A 24,580-nucleotide genomic window follows, 5' to 3' on the forward strand; every position below is an offset into this window, starting at 1 on the left:
CAAAACTGTCATATATAAGGTATATTTTCGCCTAGGATCCGTGTTGAGTTAGCTATTTCACACACACACGAAAGATGTTAAATTTATTGAAAGCATGAGACTAAAGTCACTAGTAGACACATACAAGTGGCTCGTGCAGGCATCACTGCTCACTAGAAATGTGACACAGAAAGGTTAAAAAATATGAGGATTTGGGATGCTTTGTCTCTAGCTGTGGAGACTAAGACAGTCTACAAAACATTGAAATCAAAGTGAAAAGAACAATCCAGAATCCCGTAGACTCTTACTCCTCAATACCAGCAGGTAGATCAAAGTCTTAATACTACACAGCTCAGAAAAATTCTTGGAGAACGATAAAATTATATTGGTATCTAATTACATAACCAGTTTTGTTACCACATACAATAAAACTTTTTATGTCTCAAATCACATTCCTCAAAGTATAGACAATAAATAAATATTTGATATAACATGGCTTCGTCTATTAAAAAGGTCCTAAACCAGTCTCTAATAGGTGTACAAGAAACCCTGCATCATATTTGTAAAAATAATGGGTCGACATACCCCCCTACATTCGCTTTCCACTATGTAAGCACCAACTTTATGTAACTTGGCTACCCCAAGGTTGATTTTTTTTTTTTAAACAAGAAGACTGTACTGGAAGATATTGGTACATTGTGTCACTCACAGCAACCAGCAGAAAAATAAGTTACCTTCAGATTGTCTCAGTAAGACGCACGAAATCAGAGTAGTCTATATTTTTTAAACCAAGTTTTACTAACAGGAAATTGAATTCACTTATCTTTCTATAATATTAAAATGATCCCGTATAAGTCTATAGAAGTACGAAAGTGAATAAGAATATAAATTCTGATCAATGCTTGTGTTTTTTTTTAATTTTATTTTTAATTTTTTAAAGTTTACATCCAAATTAGTTAGCATCTAGTGCAACAATGATTTCAGGAGTAGATTCCTTAGTGCCCCTTCCCCATTTAGCCCATGCCCCCTCCCACAACCCCTCCAGTTGGTTCTCCATATTTAAGAGTCTCAATGCATTGTCCCCCTCCCTGTCTTTACATTAGTCTTGCCTCCCTTCCTCCATGTTCATCTGTTTTGTGTCTTAAAGTCCTCATATGAGTGAAGTCATATGATTTTTGTCTTTCTCTGACTAATTTCACTTAGCATAATACCCTCCAGTTCCATAGTTGCAAATGGCAAGATTTCATTCTTTTTGATTGCCGAGTAATACTCCATTGTATATACATACTACATCTTTTTTATCCATTCATCCCTCGATGGACATTTGGGCTCTTTCCATACTTTGGCTCTTGTTGATGGTGCTGCTATAAACATGGGGGTGCATGTGTCCCTTCAAAACAGCACACCTGTATCCCTTGGATAAATACCTAGTAGTGCAATTGCTGGGTCGTAGGGTAGTTCTATTTTTAGTTTTTTGAGGAACCTCCATACTGTTTTCCAGAGTGGCTGCACCAGCTTGCATTCCCATCAATGCTTGTGTTTAAGTATGATTCTTCCATTCATTCTTAAGTACTAATTAAATAGTTTTTAGGGGAGGTAGGGTAATAAAAAAAGAGATTCTGTCAACATTTTTGTGTCTTTGAAGATACACTTGAAAACCTAACAAAAGTTTTCAATTCTTGGTGTGAATGAGCACAATTTTAAAATATGTCCATTTTCCAGAAACAAATATGATGAGTTTTGTGAGTCTTCAGTTAAATGTTTCATTGACCACCAAGACCAAAGGCATTTATACAAATCTTCTGAGATACACCCATCCATTAAAAGGCCACAGAGCAAAATGCCAAGCAGCACATCCCAGTGAGAGTGGATATAGCCACGTCCTAGAAATTATTAGATGAATCGTCTATTTTTGGATTTGTGAATGGGCTATTCTATGTCTCAGATGCTCTGACTCTTAAAATAGGGAGAGAATTTCCCCACCCACAACCTGGTTACTGTGCTGGTTGTTCTCTCTGTGACTAGATTCCATCCACTGTCCTTTCCTTCCTTCTGCATTGGATACCTCTTGCATTATTGCTTTACCCGGGCTCCTTGGATCTTTAGCTTCCTGTTGGGTTCAGTCAATGGGAAACACTGGCAGGAGAGAGGGCAGAGACACACACACACAGATGTTTATTTCTCTGGGTCTTTCCAGTTAGCTGCACTATTGTCAATGCATATGTCCCTTTATCTACGGACACACTCCTAAGGGGTGTCCCTTTTGCTATGGCTACAACTCTCATGGTGCAGGTAAAGCCTGCCCAAGCTGAGGGATGGTAATGGCTGCATAGAGCTGCTCGCTCGTCAATGAGCATTTCACCATTCCTTGATTACTCCTCTCACTCTACCCACACCTCCGTGAATAGATACTTCTTTTTCCTTAAGGTATAATTGACAAATTCAAATTGTACATATTTCGATGTACAACATGACGATTTGATGTAAGTATACATTGTGGAAATGGTCACACAATCTATTTGATAAACACATTGTATCTCACATTGTCACCTTTTTTTTTTTTAATGGTGAGACCCTTTAAGATCTACTCTTTTAGCAAATTTCAAGTATAGGGAGTATATAGTCTTACTAACTATGGTCACCAGGAGAGCTTGAGTGGCTCAGTCAGTTAAGCTCCTGACTTCAGCTCAGGTTATGATCTCCCAGTTCATGAGTTCAAGCCCTACATTGGGCTCTGTGCTGACGGCTCAGAGCCTGGAGCCTGCTTCGGATTCAGTGTCTCCTTCTCGCTCCCTGCCCCTCCCCCACTCACACTCTGTGTGTCTTTGTCTCTCAAAAATACATAACCATTTTAAAAAATCTTAAAAAAAATCTCAAAACTATGGTCACCATACTATTATACATCAGAGCCCTAGGCCATAGCATCTTATAACTGAAAGTTTGCACCCTTTGACCAGGGTCTCTCCATTTCCTTCACCTCCCACTGCCTGACAGCCCACTGCTCTACTCTGTGCTGCTGAGACTTTGATGTTCAAAGGTGCCTCATGCAAGTGAGATCATACAGTATTTGTGTTTGGCTTATTTCACTTAACAGAGCATCCTCCAGTGTCATCCATATTGTTGCGTATGGCAGGATTTCCTTCTTTTTAAAGGTTGGATAATATTCCATTGTGCATATATACCACATTTTTTATCCATTAGGTTTTTTTCCATATCTTAGCTATTATGAGTAATGCTGCAGTGAATGTGGGAATACAGATATCTCTTTGAGAAACCGATGGCATTTCCTTTGTGTATACACTGAAAAGTGGAGCAGCTGGATCTTATAGCCGTGTTGCCAAGGGTGTGGAGGAAAGGTAAGCCTTGCGTACTAGGAATTGGTAGGAATGTAAATTGGTACAGCTGTTATGGAAAACGATATGGTGATTCCTCAAAAAAAAAAAATAAAAATACAAGTGCCCTATGATCTAGCCATGGAAGTTTCTTTAATACTTCTTCACCCAGTCCTTTGAGTATCTTCTCTTCCCGTGAGGCTCTGCCTAAAAGAGGCAACCCCTTGATGATATGTTACTGCAGATTTACAAATATACAAAAAACTGGGCACCTGGGTAGCTCAGTCAGTTGAGAGTCTGACTCTTGAATGTGGCTCAGGTCATGGTCCCAGGGTCGTGGGATCCAGCCATGCGTCAGACTCCATGCTGAGCGTGGAGCCTGCTTGGGATTCTCTCTCTCTCCTTCTGCTCCTCTCCTGCTCTTGCACGTGCTCTCTTTCAAAACAAGTTAAATACACACACACACACACACACACACACAAAACTAACTTGCTTTTAACAATTTATCACTAAGGATTAGATGTAAAATAAATAAATAAATAAGCAGAAGAAATATTGCTGGTAAGCTTTTACGAGAAGTTAGTTAACAATGGAAACTGTGTTCAGTGTGTTGGTGGGTCTGTTCTGTGTAGGATGGTGGAGAATAGAGCACATTTTGAAGGCTTCCACTGAGCTCCGCATCTCAATTTCTAGTAAGTCTACTGAAAAGTGAAGGGCTACAAAAGGCAGTGGTATAACACTGTAATCATGTTTTTGAGTTTTACATGCATGCAGGAATGATAAAGGAGCAACTTACAATTATTGGGCACTTTCCCGCATGTCAACCCTCATATGAGTCACTTAAACGTCATGTAATTTATGTATATTTATGCAATTTTTTTTCTCAACCCTACCAAGTACTTATTATCAGATCCACATTACCAATGAGCAAGTTGAATCTCACAGAAATTAAGCCATTGACAGCTGTTGCCCACTCAAGCATCATGATTCCTTTGTCATTGGCCGGGACCTGCTGCTAATGTTCCAGGTTACATATAACCTCAGGTGGACACCATGTTTACAGGGTCGTCCTTGTCCTGGCCTCACACTCCCTTTGTCTGTTGGCATTCTCAGACATGTCTGTGACTCTTTGACATGTAGGCATTTTAGCTATGAGATTCCCTTGACCACATCCACCCAAGTTAAGTGCTCACCATTCCACTCCGGCCAGATGACAAACTTCTGTCCAGGGTGAAAGGTCCCTTCAGAAATTTCTTAGAATGCAAGACCGTGGTTTTATCTATTTTCAACTATAGAATTTCAATCTGGGTTTTAACCCAAGGAGATTGAGGGTGACAGGACACTTTTCAGAGCATCACTGCATAGACACCAACCATCTTGTTTTAGATCTTCTTCAACACATGATTAGAGTTTTTCCAGGATGTGATATCATACTTTTTTTTTTTTTTTTTTTACTGTAAGAACAACACTAGCTTTTGCTCTCAAAGTGTATAGAATATATAGAATAACTAAAAGGTGTTTTGCTCGGTCAAGATCCATACAAGTCAACAGCCTTTTTACCTTATGGACACTACTAAAACTGTATTTTAAAAATTAAGCTGAGAAAGATTTTTATTCCAGGCATATTTTTCTTTTTTTTAAAGCTACTAAAGCCATCATATTAGTGAATCATGAGCAACTGAGAACCATTAAGAATTATCGGGAACAAATGCATTAGGTTTCTTGTGTGTGTGTGCTTTTTTTTTTTTTTTAGTTTATTTATTTATTTTGAAAGAGAGAGAGAGTGAGTAAGCTCGGGAGATGGGTACAGAGAGAGAGAGAGAAAGAAAGAGAGACTGAGAGCAAGAATCCGAGAATGCCAAGCAGGCCCTGTACCGTCAAGCATGGGGCCTGACGTTGGGCTCGATCTCATGAACCGTGAGATCATGACCTGAGCTGAAATCAAGAGTCACTCGCTCAAGCGACTGAGCCATTCAGGCACCCCTGTATTAGTTATCAATCAAGATATCTCCTCTATACTTAGATAAGTCTGTGACCATATCTAGTTTACATATGTCTACATTTATATTAACATTACATCCATGTGTGCTTAAATTATGTATATATGTATTTATATAATGTATAACTAGTGAATTGATTGCTAATTTATTAAGAACGGTAATATAATAATAAACTTGTATTAAGAACAGTAGTATTGGGATGCCTGGGTGGTTCAGTCGGTTAAGCGTCTGACTTCGGCTCAGGCCATGACCTCATGGTTCATGAGTTCAAGCCCCGCATCAGGCTCTATGCTGTCAGCATGGAACCCACTTTGGATTCTCTGTCCCCCTGTCTCTCTGCCCCTCCCCTGCTTGTGCACGCTCTCTCTCTCTCTTTCTCTCTCTCTCTCAAAAATGAATTTTTTAAAAAAAGCAAGAAAAGATAACCATGTTTGGTTATCTTAAAAAAAAAAAAAAAGAAGAGTAGTATATAATAAACTTGTTGGTGGAAATATACCCAATACAATTACATCTGTGTTTTTGGCTTTAGAAGACCCTGGGAGAATCGTGCAGTGATGCATGTCAATATTTCAAATAATACAAATTTCCAGATGATAACCATATAAATCAGTTTCGCTAAAAATGATGTCAATTTGGTAATTTTTCTATAAATGTATTCTTCCATTTGCAGCATAAAATAAACACTGTAAAACACTATTGTAGGTACTTTGCCAGCTAGAGGTACACATTGAATGTGATTTGAGTTCTTGAAAATCAATGGAAATGTGTTGCATAGAAACTAAAGGCGCAAGAAATGATAGTTGGGTAGCATAACATTTGTCACAATGGTAAGATTATATAAAATCCATGTGTCTATTTGGCATTTATTACATTAGTCACCCATTGCACTGCTAAAACGAAATGGTTGCAAATGGGCTTCATCAAATACTATACCTCCTGTTATCCTTAGTCCCAACCTTAAAAAAGGCTGACTTAACCAATCAATTTGCAATTTTTGCATTATTAAGAACATATTCTCTTCATACCATTGAAAAAAGCATCTGTATATCATGTTCTCATTCCAGAACGTTGCCTCTGGCCAAAGCTTTCTTCTTAACAACATAAAAAGTAAAAAATGCAGAAAACAGCTAGTCCCAGAAAATTCAGTTGAAATGCTCAGCATTCCTTTAACAGAAATTGCAGGTAGAATTTCATCTGCATTAGTCAGGGTTTTAGAATAGCAGGTAGTATGTGGATCTAACTGTCAAATTTCTATGAGTAATTTAATTGGCATGGAATACATTTGGTTATATTTCTGACTGCTTGGTATTTCAAGTTTTGGGTTTTTTTTTCCATTGTGGAGATGGTCCCAAATCTAAGAACCATCCAGTGTGGCAATTGCCCCCCACTGATGACCTAAGCCCCTTGTCTCCCTCAACAGATCCTGCTTTTAAAAACTAGAGCATATTTCTGATTACATATGATGGCTTGAACACATACATGTGTTCTTCTAAAAACTCCACAAATAAAAGCAAATGAATAAAAAAGACATAAACTGTGCAGGCCACCCTATAGAGTTTATGATGATCCCTGCCTCCTGGTATTTACATCCTGTGTAGTCCCCATTTGTATCAAGGTCGGTCTGTTTGACCAACATCATAGGGTAGAAGTGTTACTTCTGACATTAGTTTATGAGAGAACAAGGCTTCCATATCTATCTGTTTCTCTCTTTCCCTCTTTCTCTTTCCCTCTCTCATCTCTCACTGCATGGGAAACACACTATTATATTGTGAAGAGCCCAATGGAGAGATCCATATCCACACGGGGAGAATCTGAACCTTCTGGTCAACAATCAGTGAGAAACAGAGGTCTGCCACCAGCCATATGAGTGATTTTGGAATGGAAGTTTCAGCCCCATTTGAGCCTTTAGATGATGGCAGCCCTAGAAGAAAGCTTGATCAGAGTCTCATGAGAGACCCTAAGCTAATACTACCCAACTAAGCCACACCCATCCTCAGAACCTGTGAGGTATAATAAATGTGTGTTGCTTTCAACAGCTGAGCTTAGGGTACTTTGTTACACAGCCCTAGATAACTAATGCATACATCTGCAATGAAAAAGAGATGAGGAGTATATTCACCAGGAGGCTGACAAAGAAAGTAAGAAGAATGTGGATGTTTCCAGGAGGAGATGCCAATGAAGAACAACCCATTTCATGCCATAAAACTTCAAAAAGATTCAGCGATTGGAGTCACAAGAAATCAAAGTGACAGTAGGACAAGGGAGTAAAAACAGAAGATTAAGGGCAAGTATGTATAAGAAACGATCCCAATATCATAGAGGCTACCCAAATGAGAGAAAGAAAATTTGTTCTGTGGAGAAAGCAAACCAGAAAGCTCCAGACTGTGGGAACAGCCTTCGTACATGGTTAGGGAGGGGTACTGATCTGAAAACAGCAGTGTGAGATGAAAATCCATGCATCAACTCAAAAAACTACCAGCCCCCTTCTGACTCTCTACTCAAGCATGTATTATCCAGGGCTATCTATTTGCAAACACAGATAAGTGGCTGTTTGAGTCTTTCCAGGAAACACACACACACACACACACACACACACACAAAAGAGAGAGAATTACATAAAGGCTCTATTGTTTGGAATCATCCAACAAAACAACAGAACCCTACCATTTACCGCAAAATAAAACCCACCAGTTAGTTGATGAGTCCCTGTCACAAACATTGAACTTCCGATCAGCTTTTCAATGCATCATCCTTAAACATAAATGGGAAGTCACTTTTCAACGGACGATGGAGGAAAGTCTGAACAACTGAAACAGAGGGATTAAAAAATAATAACTGAAGAGGGGAGGGGATGAGGAGAGAGATTAAATAGGTGATGGGGATTAAGAAATGCACTTGTGTGAAAGGGCACCTGGGTGCCTCAGTTGGTTGAGTGTCCGACTTCAGCTCAGGTCATGATCTCACACTCCGTGAGTTCGAGCCCCACGCCAGGCTCTGTGCTGACAGCTCAGAGCCTGGAGCCTGCTTCAGATTCTGTGCCTCCCCATCTCTCTGCCCCTCCCGCGCTCATGCTCTGTCTTTCTCTGTCTCAAAAATAAATTTAAAAAACATTTAAAAAATAAAAAAAAAAAGAAATGCACTTGTGATGAGCACCAGGTGTTGTATGGAAATGATGAATCACTATATTATACACTTGAAACTAATATTACACTGTATGTAAACTAACCTGAATTAAAATAAAAACAAAAAAGAAAAAAAAACTGGAAAAAGAAAAACTCAAGGAGGTTAGAGTAAAACTTTGAAAATGTAACTTATAAGCTTAAAATCGATAAGAGAATATAAAATACTGATTCTGTACACAAGAACAGGGAGTAAGAAATAGGGGAAAACAAAGAGTCTTTGCAGCTGAAAAGATGGGAGCTACACTTTTTAAAAAATAAACAGTTGGATGGGAAGATAATTTGAGGCAACTGTCAGATAGTAGAACAAAAATTAAAACTGATCAGCAATAACAGAGGAAAAATAAGAAAATTAGATGAGGAGGTCCACTGTCTAGCTAATGGGTCATATGAAAAAAAAAGCAATTTACTTAGGGAAGTAAATTATCAAAGATATATCACCAAAAAGCGTTTACTAGAAAAGAACTTGAAATGTCATATTAAAAGTGACCATCAAGTGACAAGCATAAAACAAGGCAAAAGGTACAATAAAAAGTCAATGTGGTTGACAAATGCTTTCTAAAGGAAATTTAGATAAAGAGTTCATTGATACCTGATAATGTTTTTATTTTTTTTCAAAATGGTAAACCTTCTATTTATAGTAAATTACCTATTTCCTTACATAATTATGTTTAATTATTATTTATATTTTCATTTTGTTTTAAATCATTTTCCTGACTTAGTCAATACACCACTTGTCTTTAAAACTTAAGTAGCCACTATTTGTTTTGTTTAGTTTTGTTTCTGGTTTTGCCACCCATGTGTCGAACACAACTGTTCCGGGTCTAGCCATATTTACTTAGGTCCAGTTTTTCATCAGCCAAGTGGTAAAAGTTATTTTCACCTTGGAGAAAATCTTGGAATATACAACATTTGATGCAAAACATCCCTTCCCACGCATTTATTTATGTATTTTTTTCTTCCCTAAAATATAGTACATGCTTAATTGCCTTCTCACATGTATTAATTTAATGAAATGCCTCTTTACAAGAATTGCTTGCTAATGATAGGATTTGAGTTGTGGCAGGCAATATTTAGGGTATTTATTTTTAAATAGGGATGATATGTGTGTATTTATGGGCAAATGATCCCATTTCCCTTGGAGAGTCATAGACATTTTTTGAAGGTTATTTTCTTATAAGTATAAGCTTCTTCCTGGGTATAGAGCCATTAAAAGTGACTCTAATTTCAACTCACATTTAACATACCAAATATTTGTGTTCATAGTAACCTATTTTTTTACCAAAGATTGGTAGTCAGTGTGGTTGGAATTCTATAAGTTGTGAATGAGGTGGAGGGAAAAATATGTGTGTGTATGTATTTATTTACATATATAACTTTTGATGTGTTTATATTAAGAGTTCAATAATTTAAAAAGCCAGGACAGTCATTTATACTTTTTAAAATAGTATAAAGACCAGTGACAGTGACAAAGTGTCTGTTTCTGCTTTGCCTCAAAAGAAAGCATAATTAATCTTTCAGAAGACATTTATTAACCCAGATGATGATTTCACAATGTGGATTCCACCTGATGTACTTTTCAGTTAATATGTGTTTAATTCTGACCTTGGAGACACTACCTCATAAGAGGTAGACCAACAGCGTGAAAATGACAAAAGAGTCTCTGAATATTTTTACTGGGGATGACCGCCATGGGCAGGGTAAAGCCATAATGGTAAGGTCAGTGGTGAGACACTGACTTGGCCAACTTAACCAACTTGGCCTTCACCAATTTAACCAAGCGTAAAAGCAGGTCTCCAGCCAAGTCTGTCGTGGTGGGCAAAGGAAATTTGGAGAAGGCTTTACTCCACAGTTGGCTTTGACAGAGCAACAGTTGGTTAGCGCATTGTGTTTATGAGAATAAGACCGTGGGCATAATCCCAGACCCATCCAGTTAACATCATTTATTTCCATGACCACCAACTGCACCATTAGCCCTGCCAACAATATTAGAAATGCTCACATTTGGTTACCAGGACAGTTGGGCAAGAAGCAGCTCAGTGTAACTGTACTCAATGTTGTGGATAAAAAGGCTTAGATGACATGGTCAGCACGATCGTGTTTGCATTTATCTACATATTATCATTTTTCCACATATACTAGATGCAATCATTTTAATTCAAACTTAAATGAGAATGACATACAAATGGGTAAGGCAACATTATGGATCAATAGGTTGATTTTTATTGCAGGGACAGATGAAATCCCCATTCTGCACGCCTAGCTCTTCTAGTTAATGTACAACCGAGCTAGGGTATGTGGGATGATCTAAGTCATCTAGTTAGGGTCAACATTTCTACAATCATCATGATTTTCAGAAGTGAAACACTATGAGTTCTGGAAGTATGAACTCCCAAGTATTTCTTTTACTCTATTTCCCTGACAGGTAAACCATAAAATAAAGGTAACTGTTGATGCTTGAATATAGGTTCCTTCTCAATTGAATAGTAACTTGCAAACTATGAAATTATTTTAGGAGCTATTTGGAGGTGCACGTGAGTTGGGGACCAAAGCTGTTCTCTGCTGGTAAATGGTGGTGATGGAGGTGGTCATGATGGAGTTGTTGCCATGGTGATTAGAGATGACGGTGGAAATGAGGGTGGTGGGGGTGGTGGTGATGGAATGGGTGGTGGAGCTGAGGATGAAAGGCAGGATTTGGCGCTGGAGGTAAAGATGGTGGAGGTGGTGAGAGCGGTGTTGGCACGGATGTCAATGGTCTCCCCAGTTCCGGTTACATAACAATATAGTCATCAGTAAGGCTTCAGTATCAGCAGGCTAGGTTTGTGACCATAAACCTCCTCAATCCTTCTCTCTCCTCCTTCTGTGACTCCCTGAAGGACTTGTCGGCCTCGCTCATTTTGAAACAAGAAAATACTTTTTTGTATTAGGGATTATCTATCACGCAGATTCTTGTCACGTCATGTTGATTGTAATATCCTAGAAATTGGTGTCGTATTATATACTTTAAAATATTTTTTTCACTAGAGAGGAGTGGGGAGACCCTGTTGCCTTCATAACATCCTAAGTATACTATTTCTTAAAATTTTTTTGAATGTTTATGTATTTTTGAAGGAGAGAGAAAGAGACAGAGTGTGAGTGGGGGAGGGGCAGAGAGAAAGGGACACATGCACAGAACCTGAAGCAGGCTCCAGGCTCTGAGCCATCAGCACAGAGCCCAACGCGGGGCTTGAACTCACAAACTGCTTGATCATGACCTGAGCCAAAGCAGGACGCTCAACTGACTGAGCCACCCAGGCACCCCCTTAAGTATACTATTAACAGCACTGTGTATCATTGAAAAAGTCTGTTATTACAGCAACTAGTGGTGATCATAAGATCTGTAGATGCTCTGGGAGAAAGAGCTTGAGCAATAAGCATATGACTAGGGTCATAGCAAACAAACAAATCAAACAATTGAAAACAAGACAAAACAATCTAAAAGCACTATCAATTCCCTTGTGTCTTGTTATGAATCCTCTATGACTAGACTGCTGGGTTAAGACACTGCCTCCTTCCATCTCCTTAGCAATGCCAATGCCCTTCGGACAAAGACAGTCAGAAATACAGTGGTAATTACATAAGTTGTGTTTATTAGGGAAAGGGAGAAGACAAAGCATGGAAACCACAGGGGTGTTTCAGGAAAAGGGTGTCAGAAAGAATCTGTTATAGGATTTATTTGGGTGATTCAGAGAAGGGCTAAGAAAACAAAACTTAGTGCTGAGTTAGATAGTTCTAGAAGGCAGGACAACTCCATGACTATCTCAATAAATCTACTTATCAAGAAGAGACAAGAACAAAAACAAAGCTCTAGTTGGTGAGGCATCACTCTACCATTTTAGCCAGGAGAGGGTGGTGTTTTGCCGGTGGCCCTGTGAGTTTTTAAAAATCTGTGCTAAAGCAAAATAATGAGGTGTGGTGGGGCCTTGTTTTGTCTGTCATGGTCTCAGGGCAACCTTGTCTCAGTTTGGGATTCTGTGATATTGGTTAAGTTTAACAGAATGGCGTGGCCTCGCTTGAGTGCCAGGCCAGTTTCTGTGGTATATACTAGGATTCGGTGGTGGTTTTATTTCTGCACACAAGAAAAAATTTATTGTTATAATGAAATTATTTGTATTTATTTATTTATTTTGAGAGAGAGAGAGAGAGAGAGCATGTGTGAGGCATGGGAGAGGGGCAGAGAGAGAAAGGGAAAGAGAGAATCCCAAACTCAACACCCAGCGTGGAGCCTGATGCAGGACTCAATCCCACGACCCTGGGGTATGACCTGAGCCAAAATCAAGAGTTAGACACTCAACCAATGGAGCCACCCAGGCCCCCAAAGATGGAGGAACTTGAAGGGGATATCACCTGATAATATGTAAGTGTCTTTAGTTAGAATCCCCAAAAGCAAAGGATTCACACAAAAGTATGTTTTTAATTGAGGTATGATTAATATATAACACTATACTACTGTATAATGTTTGTATAATGCATAATGTTTGCCTTTTAAGGAGTATTCCCCAGGGAATATGAGGAGGAAATTAAGGAAGGGAGATGGAGAAGTCAGATATTCAGCAAAGTCCCACAAAGAGACTTAATAAATAAATGAGTATAAGTGAGTAAGTAAATACATAAAATTCAAGATTATTTAAAAAAGGGGAGCCTGGGTGGCCCAGTTGGTTAAGCGTCCGACTTCAGCTCAGGTCATGATCTCACTGTTCTTGTGAGTTCGAGCCCCACATGAGGCTCTCTGCCGACAGCTCGGAGCCTGGAGCCCGCTTCGGATTCTGTGTCTCCCTCTCTCTCGGCCCCTTCCCCACTCGTGCTTTGTCTCTCTTCCTCTCTCAAAAATAAATAAACACTGGAAAAAAAATTATAAAAAAAAAAGAGGGAGAGAGAGTTGTGAGGAGGACCAGAAGGTCCATGAAATCCTAAGGAGGAGGCTCTCCTTGTCCACAAAGTAAGTGGGGGTCTGTGGTCAAGCGGCTCTCCCGTGTCAGCAGCCTCAGAGACACCTGGAAGGTTTGTTCAAATGCAGTTTCTCATTCAGTAGGTGTGGGGTGGGACTCAAGCATTTGTATTATTTTTCACGTGTTTCCCAAGCGGAGCCGCTGCTCCCAGGGCACCACACTTTGTAAAAGACTCACAGAGCGTGAGGACAGTCCTTTGGCCCGGAGACGCGGATGCTGGCTCCTGAGAGCGAGGCAACGGTGTCTGGCGCACATGTAAGCCATTCGGCTGCCCCGGGGGCGGGGGTGGGCGGTAGGCAGGGAACACTCCAGCATCTGCTCCAGTCTGGACCCACGTCTGTCTGAATCCAGAGCGGGCGCGCTCAGCATTTGCGGTGTATCACTTTTCAGTTGTGTGTTTCAAGAAGCCACAGAATAAACGTACTTGAGCCTGGTCGATGTTAATTGACGACAGACAGCATGGGATGGACAGGGAGTCAGATTGCACAGCTAATTTGGTTAGTTTGAGGTATGTGTTAAGTAAAATTAAAAAAAAAATACATACATATATATGCATATATATGTCACTTTAGTTGTTATTTTGTGTTTTCCTTTGTGTTAAAACCCTAGAGTCATAGCTTGCACATGTCACATTTTCACTATAACCAACTAGTTTTAGCTGCAAAATTTCAAAAGTATTACACGCCAGTAGAGCAATTCTCTAATGCTATGGGTCTCATGGTCGAGTTTTAATTTCACATCATGTTTTTTCTTCAGGCAAGGTGATTAATTTTCAAATAGCTCACCAAAGTTGGCTTAACATTTATGGCTTTTCAGACACATTCTATCAACAAATTCGCATCTCAGAGAAGACCAGTTTCTTCTCATTACCTTGTTCTACATTTTGGGTTTAGGGACCAGGTCGCTGTACCCAGGACCATAAAATCTCCATCTCTCCAGTCCAGGTTTAAGCCAACAAGAGGGTTCCTTGTCACCCGGGGCAAAAGCACAGGTAAGCAGGAATGTTCTGGAAAGAGTTTAGGGCGAAAGTGGATGCCAGTGCAAAGTTTATCTATGTTACACTTTTTCCTATGGGCAGTAAGAATAATTCTTGTTCTATGCTTGACTCAGACAGTACAAGGGCTTTCCATATGTTTACACACAAATCTTCACTGCACCCAGTGAGGTAAATACATGAGGGTTTGGCAGAAGCAAAGGCTGTTCCATGCATTTTTCATGAGAGAAATTTCAATAAAGTGAAATAACTCAGTGTCCCAAACACTATGCCAACAAATGACAAGGAAGGCTGTTTACATTTGGATTGTGCAACCAGAACAGCTTGGGTTTCCTACATTCCAAGGCTTCCAGCCAGCCCGTTCAGTTAATCCATTAAAAAAAAAAAAAAGTTCAATTAAAAAAGTTAATCCATTAAAAAAAAAGTGCAATAAAAAAAAAACACTTCCAGAACTACCTGAAGACCACGTATCATTAGAAAATTGTGTTCAAATGGGGTTCCTTGGAAAACAATTACCATCATGTGTAAGATTTCAGTTTATACATGCAAACTTAGTTGGGACTTTGAGCCCAATTATGTAAGTTATTTATTATGTCTTGAATACCAGAAATATCCATAGAGTTGAAGCAAAAATTTTTGTTCTTAAATTTTCTGAACGACATCCATTCTTGCAGACCTAATGAACACTGTGTATACTCTAGTAAACCTCCATGTGTACTGAACAGGCATGGTACACATTCAAATATTAATTGGAAATAGAAGAGATACAGAAATATAAAGTACATTCCAATGTCAGCTAATATTCTTCTATAAAGAGTGGTGATTCTCAAAAGATGGGCTGCAATCAGCCATATCCACACCACCTGAAAGCCTGTTAGAACGCAAATTCTAGGGGTCCTGCCCAGACTCACTAAATATGAAACTCTGAGTTTGGGGTCCAGTTATGTGTGTTCTAACAAGGTTTCCAACTGGTTGTGATACATGCCAACATTGGAGAACCAGAGACCTGGCAGATAATAGTAATGACTGAATAACAATAGAACTAAAAATAGTATGTAACACGTATGATACCATGGCAGAGATCATTTTCTTTTTGTATTTGTTTGTGTAAGTGTATGCATAAATAGGAAAAGAAAGAAAGGAGGGAGACAGAGACAGAGAAGCTAAAATGTTAGCAGCATTACCGGCAATTTGTTTTTGCTGCATGCTTTAGCATTTTCCAAGATTTCTTCATTGAATAGGTATTAGTTTTGTGATTAGAACTATGTTATTAAAGAGAACAATTATGTGACTCAAGAGAAAAACATGCATCCTTATATTATTGTGGTGCATTCAGAACTTTGCCCAGCTCTATTGCAGCAATGTACAAAGCAAAAATCATCCAGTACCAGCAGATGTATATGAGTGGCTCTGCTCTCTTCATAAAGTAGGAAAAACTGTCAGCACACAGCTTATAACCACATTTTCACCTGCTCTCGTGGTAGGTGCTTTTAACTGCTGGAACACAGCTGCCTAAAACATGGGGAATCCTTGGCTGAAAGCTACTGCTGCTATGGGGACTTACATTCCTTCTAGAAGCCCAGCATCTCCTTTGCTTTGGTTTGCAAATGTGGGCATTCATGGCTTCTTTGCTATACCATTTGATAATTGAAACTGTCCTTTTTTTTTCTTTCTTTCTTTTTAATGACTACAATGATGAATGCTTACTTTTGGGAGCTATCTGAAGGCATTCTTGGAGAGTGAAAAAGAATGAAGTCAGACAGGACTTTCTGAATGTCTGACCTGGTTTTACCCTGGAATTGCCAAGCAATTCAGAAGTAAATTCTGTCTTCCAAAGAGTATGAGTTTCCTGTTGCTGCTATAACAAAGAACCATAAACTTAGTGGCTGACAATAACACAAATATATTCTCTTACATTTCTGGAGGGTAAAATTCCTAAAATCAAGAGGTTGGGAAGGCTGCAATCTTTCTGGAGCTTCCATGGGAGAATCCATTTCCTTGCCTTTTCTAAGGCTTCTGGAGGCCACCTACATGCCTTGGTTTATGGCCTCCTTCAGGCATTCTGACCACGGCTGTATCATCACATCTCCTTCCTTGACTCTGACTCTCCTGCCTCCCTCCTACACTTCCAAGGATTCCTGTGATTGCACTGTACCCACCCAGATAATCCAGGAGAGCCTCCCCATTCCAACATTCTTAATCACATGCCATGTGTGAAATCCATTTTGCCACGTAAGGTAATATAGTCATATGTTCTGGGGCCAGGGGGAGGCATTATTCTGCTTACCATACAAAGGGAGAAAGTTTTCAATAATGACCTATATTATCCTTTATCCACATACCTAAAGAATATTGAACTCCTATTATGCCTGTCACATTGCAGAAGATGGAGAGACAGACCACAAGAGTTATGTAAATATTTATCTTTGACGATGACAGGGTCCATGCAATGTGCTAATGAAGACAGCCAAGCTTATTTGGCAAGATTAAGTTGAATTTCCAATCCAATGTATTCAAAGAGAAAAAAACACTTCTGTTTTAGTTTTACAAAAGTTACACATTATGATTAAACATAACATTAAAAATACAGATTAAAAAGAAAACAAAACAAAGAAAATGACAGTCTCTTGGATTTATATACATATTCATTTTTATTTTTACAAAATCAGACCACAACGCACAGCCTGTTTTGCAACTCCTATTTTATTACTCCCTCGTGGAATCTTTTCTGATAGCATTATTCATTTACTAAGTTCCACAAAAATCATAAATTATTACACAATTTCTCTAATGTTATTGGAGATGTAGGTTGCTTTTAATTTTTTTTAATTTCATAAACAATTTTATGTTCAGCATTCTGGCAGGCCAGTCTCTGTGCACATTCATGATTATTTCCATGTAGAAAAATGACAAAGCCAAAAAATGACTGAATATTTTTAAATACTTACCTCCATCATTGATGACACCAGTGCTCTAAAATCACATAAAGGTAATAATATAAATATAATGTTTGGGGCCATTTCATTAGTTGTGAAAGAATTTTCTCCATCACTTCTTTGGAGATAGCACAGAGTCAAGGGGCGCCTGGGTGGCTCAGTCGGTTGACTGTCCAACTTTGGCTCAGGTCATGATCTCACAGTTTATGAGTTCGAGCACTGCGTCAGGCTCTGTGCTGACAGCTCAGAGCCTGGAGCCTGTTTCAAAATTTGTCTCCTCCTTGCTCTCTGCCCTTCCCCCGCTCACCCTGTCTCTCAAATATAAATAAACATTAAAAAAAAAAAAAAGAAAGCACAGAGTCCAGTGTGTTAGTTATAGAATAGAACATCTATACTTTATTTGAAGAGACGGTAAATAAACATATTTAGGATCTAGGTCTTTAAACAGTCTTCATTTAAAATGTATGGCATGAACTTCTGTCTCTACAGAGAGGGATTAACCTTGCCATGGACAGAGACAACTCTCAGTAGTGAATGTAATCAGACAGGGAAAGGTGGACAGATCCAGGGCAGTAACTGGAGTCCAGCAAAGGCATGCTGGCCGAAAGCCAAATGAAACTTCATTCAAGGCAAATGTCTGCAGGGTGATTCTTCAAAGGCATAAACATTCAAGTACATGCGTGTCAATGCAGTCTAATCGTGGGATGCTCCTCCCCTGCTGATTTACTTACCTGTAAGAAAGAAAAAAAATCATATTTTCTTTGACATTGGAGTTTGTTATCAAATGCGGAGACCTTAGAAATGATGTGGACGACATCTGTTGAAAATCATGGTACACAAATAATAACAGCTAATTTTATTGAGCTATTACTGTATTTCAGATACGATGTTTAATGCTTACCTCCGACACTGCAAGTACTCCTCACAGCGGCATCTGAAGGAGGGAGACATCCCCAATCTACAAGTGTAAAAGTGAGGCTAGAAGACTTAACAAAGATTTAGAACTTGAAGATGGTCATAGAGTTAATAAATGTTGGCTCACGTCTGAGTAACACCAAAATCTATTCTCTTAACATGCTCATTTGGCTGCAAGATATTAAAAGGGAGAAGGGCATGGAAGGGAGGATTTCAAAATTAAGTTAATGAGTAAATCATTTTCTGAAAATGTCTAAGTAACGACAACATACTCCTGATATGAAATTAAAGGAAACAAGCCAATATGTACATTTTTACATAACGTGAAATCAATTTTTAAATAGACACGAAATTTTGCAAAAGACAAATTCACAGTTGTGCATATACACCTAGCCTTATATATAGCTGTGGTCTCTGAATGGTAGAGTCTTCAATTAAGTTTAACTCATCACGCTATTTGTATTTCCTATAATGGAGATGACGGTCTGTTTTACTAATAACAAAAAGTGTAACCATTTATTTAAAAATAATACAGAAGGGAGGGGCCCCCTGAATGCTTTCTTGGATCTTCCATAAAACAGAATACACGAAGGAAAGGAACCTTTTTTTTCCTATCAATATTACAGAGATAGTGTTAGACATGAAGGCATTCTGTGCCGTGTTTAATTTGTGAAACCAATAAAATTCACAATATCTGACAAATTGGTTCATAATACATTTTTTTTCTCCTGAAAAGCATCAAAAATATGCATGTGCAGGAATAAAACATAACCTCACAGGGAAGTCTTACTGCAGACCTCAAATAAGGCTTTTGGATTCTGCTACACAAAATTCAAATCACCAAGTATTTTACAATTAAACATATATCAAGACCTGATTCTCTCTACTTTCATCAATATACACACTGCAGTTGCAAATGACTAAAAATGTGTTAGTTTCAATCAAACCATAATAGACCGTGGGATCTAGAAATGTCTGCAGCAATTAGAAATAGCACAATGACTTGAAGTCCTAGGCTTTCCTTCAGATGTAGACTGCCTTTGAACATTATATTGGTCTCAGCTTGGGAACTGAAAATCACTTGTAATGAATTCAATTCAATTTCTTTAATCTGTGAACTCACAGTTAATGCAGATGAGGTTATTTGTTTTCAATGAGCCATTTAATATAATGAAGGAGGGTTTTTGTAATCCCTAATTAATTCTTGCGCTCAGCCCACCAATTGATTAGTAACCCACTGGGGGTGGGTGAGCAGTCAGCCACCTCCCCTTGCAAATAATTGCTACTCTAGTAGCAATGTCACATTCAAAATCACCGTCATTAAAATAACAGCAAATCTGAGATGGTGGCATTAATGAGTCAAACAAATTTCCATTCTTATTGATTAATTGGTGAAATGTATATCATAAACACTGCAAATCTACCTTAAATAAATGTCGGGGTGGAGAAGGGAGCTGCGGTTTTTATTGAGACTACTTCAACTATCCAAACAAGTGTTTCTTTTTTTAGTGAGCAGAATATAATATAGGACTGTGCAAGATGATGGACTGCTATATTTAACTCAGACAAATGCATAACAAATCACTATTCTGTAGTGAGAAGGTACACCTCTTAGGCTCCTTTTTCTTTCTTTCCTTTTTTTTTTTCTTTCCTTGGGGCCTGGATATAAGACCACAGCCATCTAAATAATCCTCCAGAAATAAACCAATGAAATTGTGAGTCTGACAACAGACACAGTATTATACCTGCAGCTGGTAAATGTTTCCATAGTCCAACCACCTTTCCAGTAAAAATTTTATCCCGGGGGAAAGTCAGCAACTAAGATTTTAACTACTTTTCTGCAATAGAAAAGTTTGGGGCAATTGAGACTTCATAAATTTCATTATTTATGGCCTTTATTTTTCTTAGAGAATTACCCACCCATCAAGTATGATTGTGAAAATACTACTACTGTATTACCAAGTTCCCATATAAATAAAATTAAAAAATGGTATGATTAACTATGAGACTACCTCATAAGAAAGTACATAATTCCAAGACCATTTTGTTGTTTTCTGTATCGCTCGCTGTGTTCATAATTATTGAATGAGCATTTCAATTATCCAAATATTGGGAAACTAAAAATTCATAAATGTTTTGCCCAATTACCTGGACTGTGAACCTCCACTGACTGGCCCACTCTGTTTTGGAGAGATTCCTAAAAGAATATTTGGAGCTATACCTCTATAGAAATAGTATTTCTTTATGTACAACCTTTGTACTCGTGAACATATTTCTAATAGTATGCTAACAATGGAGTATAACCTAGTGAATTTAGTTTCTGCAGCCAAACAGATCTACTGTGGTATTAGAAAGAAAGGACATTTACACTGAATAGTAAGCAACTCCCAGAACTTTGTAAAAACATAACCGCAACCATTAAAAGTAACTTTGCACTACTTACTACAATTTAAAATGTGTGAACCCTTTCACCCAATGTACTAGTCCAGAAGTCCACCCGTATACACGTATGTGGCAAGGATATGTATATAATGATGCCCGCCACAATATTATCAATATTATTTGTAACAGAAAAGAACAGCCAAATATGAAAGGGTTAGCAAAAGGAAAACATTTGTATTATCTTCTTGTCCTGAATTCTTCCAAGAAACAGCCTTGGAGATGGCTTGCCTGTAGGTTCATTTTGGCAATCGATTCCAATCAATGGGAGTGGAAACAAGGGAGTAATGTGATAGAAAAGGAGGGGAAATAACCAATTGTAAAGCATGTTATTGATCCCGCATTTCCAGATGGCAATAATTTGCCATTGTGTATCAATCTTGCTCGAGGACCCTCTGAAGAAATGTCTACAGTTTGCTATTATTTCCTGAGGGCCGGAATCTGATAGTTATTGCCTCTGAAATTCATTAGTTTCTCTATGGAGTCCTGGCTTCTTTGAAGCACTTTCACATTCTCTCGTCGTTAAGAATTTCCAAGCAATTGCCACAGATATCCCAAATGGTGGCAGAGAAATCAAAGAACACAAAGGGAAGGACATGCAGTGTGGCTGAGCCAAGGCAATGTCAGATTCAGCTTGTGAACCACTGGGCAGATTAAACACTGTCTCAGCTACATCCCAGAAATTCCATATGGTCATTTTCATTCAATTAAAAATGCACTGGCTTTTGGATTTCTTTTCATCTGTGACCCATCCGTTCTTTAGATGCATATTATTTCATTTCCAAACATTTGGGATTTCCCAGATAGCTTTCTGTTGTTGATTTTTAGTTTAATTGTGTTGTGGACAGAAACCATGCTTTGCATGATTTCAACGCTTTTAAATCACTGAGTTTGTTTAAGGGCCAAAAATATGGCCTGTCATGGTGAATTCTCCATGTGCACTTGAATGTGTATTCTGTGTATTGGGTGAAATGGTCTCTGGATGTCAATTAGGTCAAGTTGGATGATGGTGCTGTTCAGGTCTTCTAGGTCTCGATAGGTCATCTGACTAATTTATAATTAAATCCCAAGAGAGGGATGCTAGTGTTTCCAACTATAATTGTGGATCTGTCTCTTTCTCCTATTCTATCAGGTTTTGGGTCATGTATTTTGAAACCCTGTTTTGAGATGAAGACACATTTAAATTATGTCCTTGATGAATTAACATTTTTATCATGTAGTAATGTTCCCTCCTTGTTTCTGGTACTATTCCTTTTATGAAATCTAATTTATGTGATATGATTAGTCATTCTAGCCTTATTTTCGTTACGGTATGATTCCTTTTACTTTAGGCAATCCACGATTTATACTTACTGTGGATTTCTCACGGACAATGTAGAGTTGGATCTTACATTTGTATCCAATTTGATAATCTCGGGCTTTTAATTCATAATTTTTAATAATTCTTGGTGGTTATCTCTTCAAGTGCTGTCTTCTTCTCTCTCTTCTGAATCTTTAATTGTACACATTAGGCCATCTGATATGTCCCACAGGTCTTGAATGATCTACAGAGCTTTTCGCTCTTCTCATTTTGTATTTCTGTTTGATTAATTTCTATTTACCTATCCTCAGGTTTGCTAATTCTTTCTCTGGAGGTGTCAAGTTGTTTATAAAGGAATGTACAACTATGAAAATTCAGTAAGTAAAATATGTCCTCAGTGCTTGAAGACAAAACAAGCCTTAGGTATCTTCCCCACTCCCCTCACCGCCCACCCCCCCCCACACACACCATTTTTGTTAAGACCCAGAGTATATGGAATCACTAATACAATCATTTTACGTGTCTGGAAGTGTCCACACTAATAAAAATTAGTTTCTACCCAAAGATACTTTGCTGAAGTGTTAAGGATATTTGCCAATAAATATTGCAAGTTCTGCTGTCAAGATTTACTTCATTTTTGTTTTGCGAACACAGTCTCCGTTTGACACGTCTTAAATAAGACCTACCCACATCCCTAGAAATGTTGATATGGAATAAATGAGAGGCAGCTGAAGACTTTTCAGACTGCTTCTGTGACGTTGAGCCATGAGTATGGATATGTGACAAAGGAAGGACTAAGAATGCCGCCCGGAGGCTAATTTTTTTCACATGCCTTGGTTATATTATAATTTTGTTTCTACCTCCGCCTTTATGCATTTCATAGTTACATATCTACTGTTGCCATTCATCCTTGACATTCTTTCGTTTAATGAATTAAATATCACCAGTCTGATGGCTATTATTTTAGGGTAAACTAAAAACAAACCTATTATGAACATACTTGATTTATTATAGCCTGCCAAACAATTATGACAAAAGATGGCCTTCATTACGTTAACCCTCACCTTCAGCAGCTTCAAATATCTTTTGGAAACAAAACAAAACAAAAACTAGGAGTAAATAAATAATGAAGTAATTTTCCTGTGGGTTTTGGGACAAGATAGACTTTCATTCAGTTCACATTTCATACTTTCTCATGTTTCTTCTTATACCTGTTTACATGTTTGTGAGATGGCAGACTAGGGCTTAGGGGTATAATATTGAGCTACGGAAAGTTCTTCTGTGTGCGAATCCATATGGCTTACCTAATACAATTTATTGAGTTGAATCTGCATACTTACTCTAGGAAATTCCAGGCTTTCCTAAGAATCCCATTTGCAAGAATGTTTCTGCATCCTGTGGACACACAAGACAGAATTTAGAGGTGTCATCAAGCTTAATAAATAACTCAGTTTGGACACTGCAATACCTTGGAATCAATGCGCTCTGAGCCAAATAGGGTGCATCTAGCCTCTGAGCTAAGATGCAAATGACTTACGGGATTTAAGAATTCGGCCTATGGAGAATGATGTACATGGACCTTCTTGAGTTATTTCAGAAGATAATGAGACTTACTCAGAGGGGATCATTCTTAATGATATTAATATAGTATCTTGGGGGCACTGGAGTTGGTGTAAGGACATTCTAATAGTTGATTTTATAAATATAAGAGGAGAAAGGCGGGGCGCCTAGGTGACTCAGTCGGTTAAGAATCCGACTCTCAGTTTTGGCTCAGGTCATGATCTCACAGTTTTGTGAGTTCGAGCCCCACATCCGGCTGTGCACTGATGGTGCAGAGCCTGCATGGGACTCTCTCTCTCTCTCTCTCTCTCTCTCTCCCCCCACCCCTCTGCCTCTCCCCTACTCATGCTGTCTCCATCTCTCAAAATAAGTAAATCAACTTAAAAAAAATTTTAAGAGGAGAAAGGCTGTACACAAAAATAAAATTATTAGGATGCAGTGGTGTGGCTTTGGAGCACCTGATTGCCAAAGTGTTAGGACAAGAGTGGTATCAGACACAGAGGTTGGGGTTGAGTATAGCCTCTTACCTGGAGGCTGCTTGCATTTGAAGCTTTACAACATGATAATCTTACTTTATTCAGTTATCTTTTTTTGAGTAGCAAATGACTCCTAATCTTAGTGGCTAAAAACAATAACCATTTCTTTGTGCATATGCTAGGTGAGAGAGAATTCTGGCATCTCTCCTTTTTTTATAAGGAAATCAATCCTATTGGACCTGGGCCCAACCCTCATAACCTAATGACTCTAAACCTAATTATCTCTCAAAAGCCCCATCTCCAAATACCATCATATGGGGATGGGGTTAGTGCTTCAGTATGAATTTGGGGTGACACAATTTTGTCTGTATCATATATTGATCTGTTATTTTCTTACAGTCTTTTTGTTTGACTTGAGTATTAAGATAACTACTGGTCTCATCAAGTGAGGTATAGTCTCTCTTCTATTTATTTTCATGTGC

General features: G+C 38.5%; 1 long non-coding RNA gene across 1 annotated transcript; it reads right to left on the reverse strand.

Moving 5' to 3' along the window:
- Positions 1-17,795: 17,795 nt before the first annotated feature.
- Positions 17,796-23,835, reverse strand: LOC113596054 (uncharacterized). Its single transcript, XR_003416739.2, has 3 exons — positions 23,403-23,835; positions 18,310-18,494; positions 17,796-18,139 (listed from the first exon to the last, which is right to left on the reverse strand). It is a non-coding gene; the product is annotated as an uncharacterized LOC113596054 (long non-coding RNA).
- Between the last annotated feature and the right edge of the window lie 745 nt (positions 23,836-24,580).

Source organism: Acinonyx jubatus, chromosome E1 (genome assembly GCF_027475565.1).
Source record: "Acinonyx jubatus isolate Ajub_Pintada_27869175 chromosome E1, VMU_Ajub_asm_v1.0, whole genome shotgun sequence".
Taxonomy (NCBI): Eukaryota; Metazoa; Chordata; class Mammalia; order Carnivora; family Felidae; genus Acinonyx; species Acinonyx jubatus.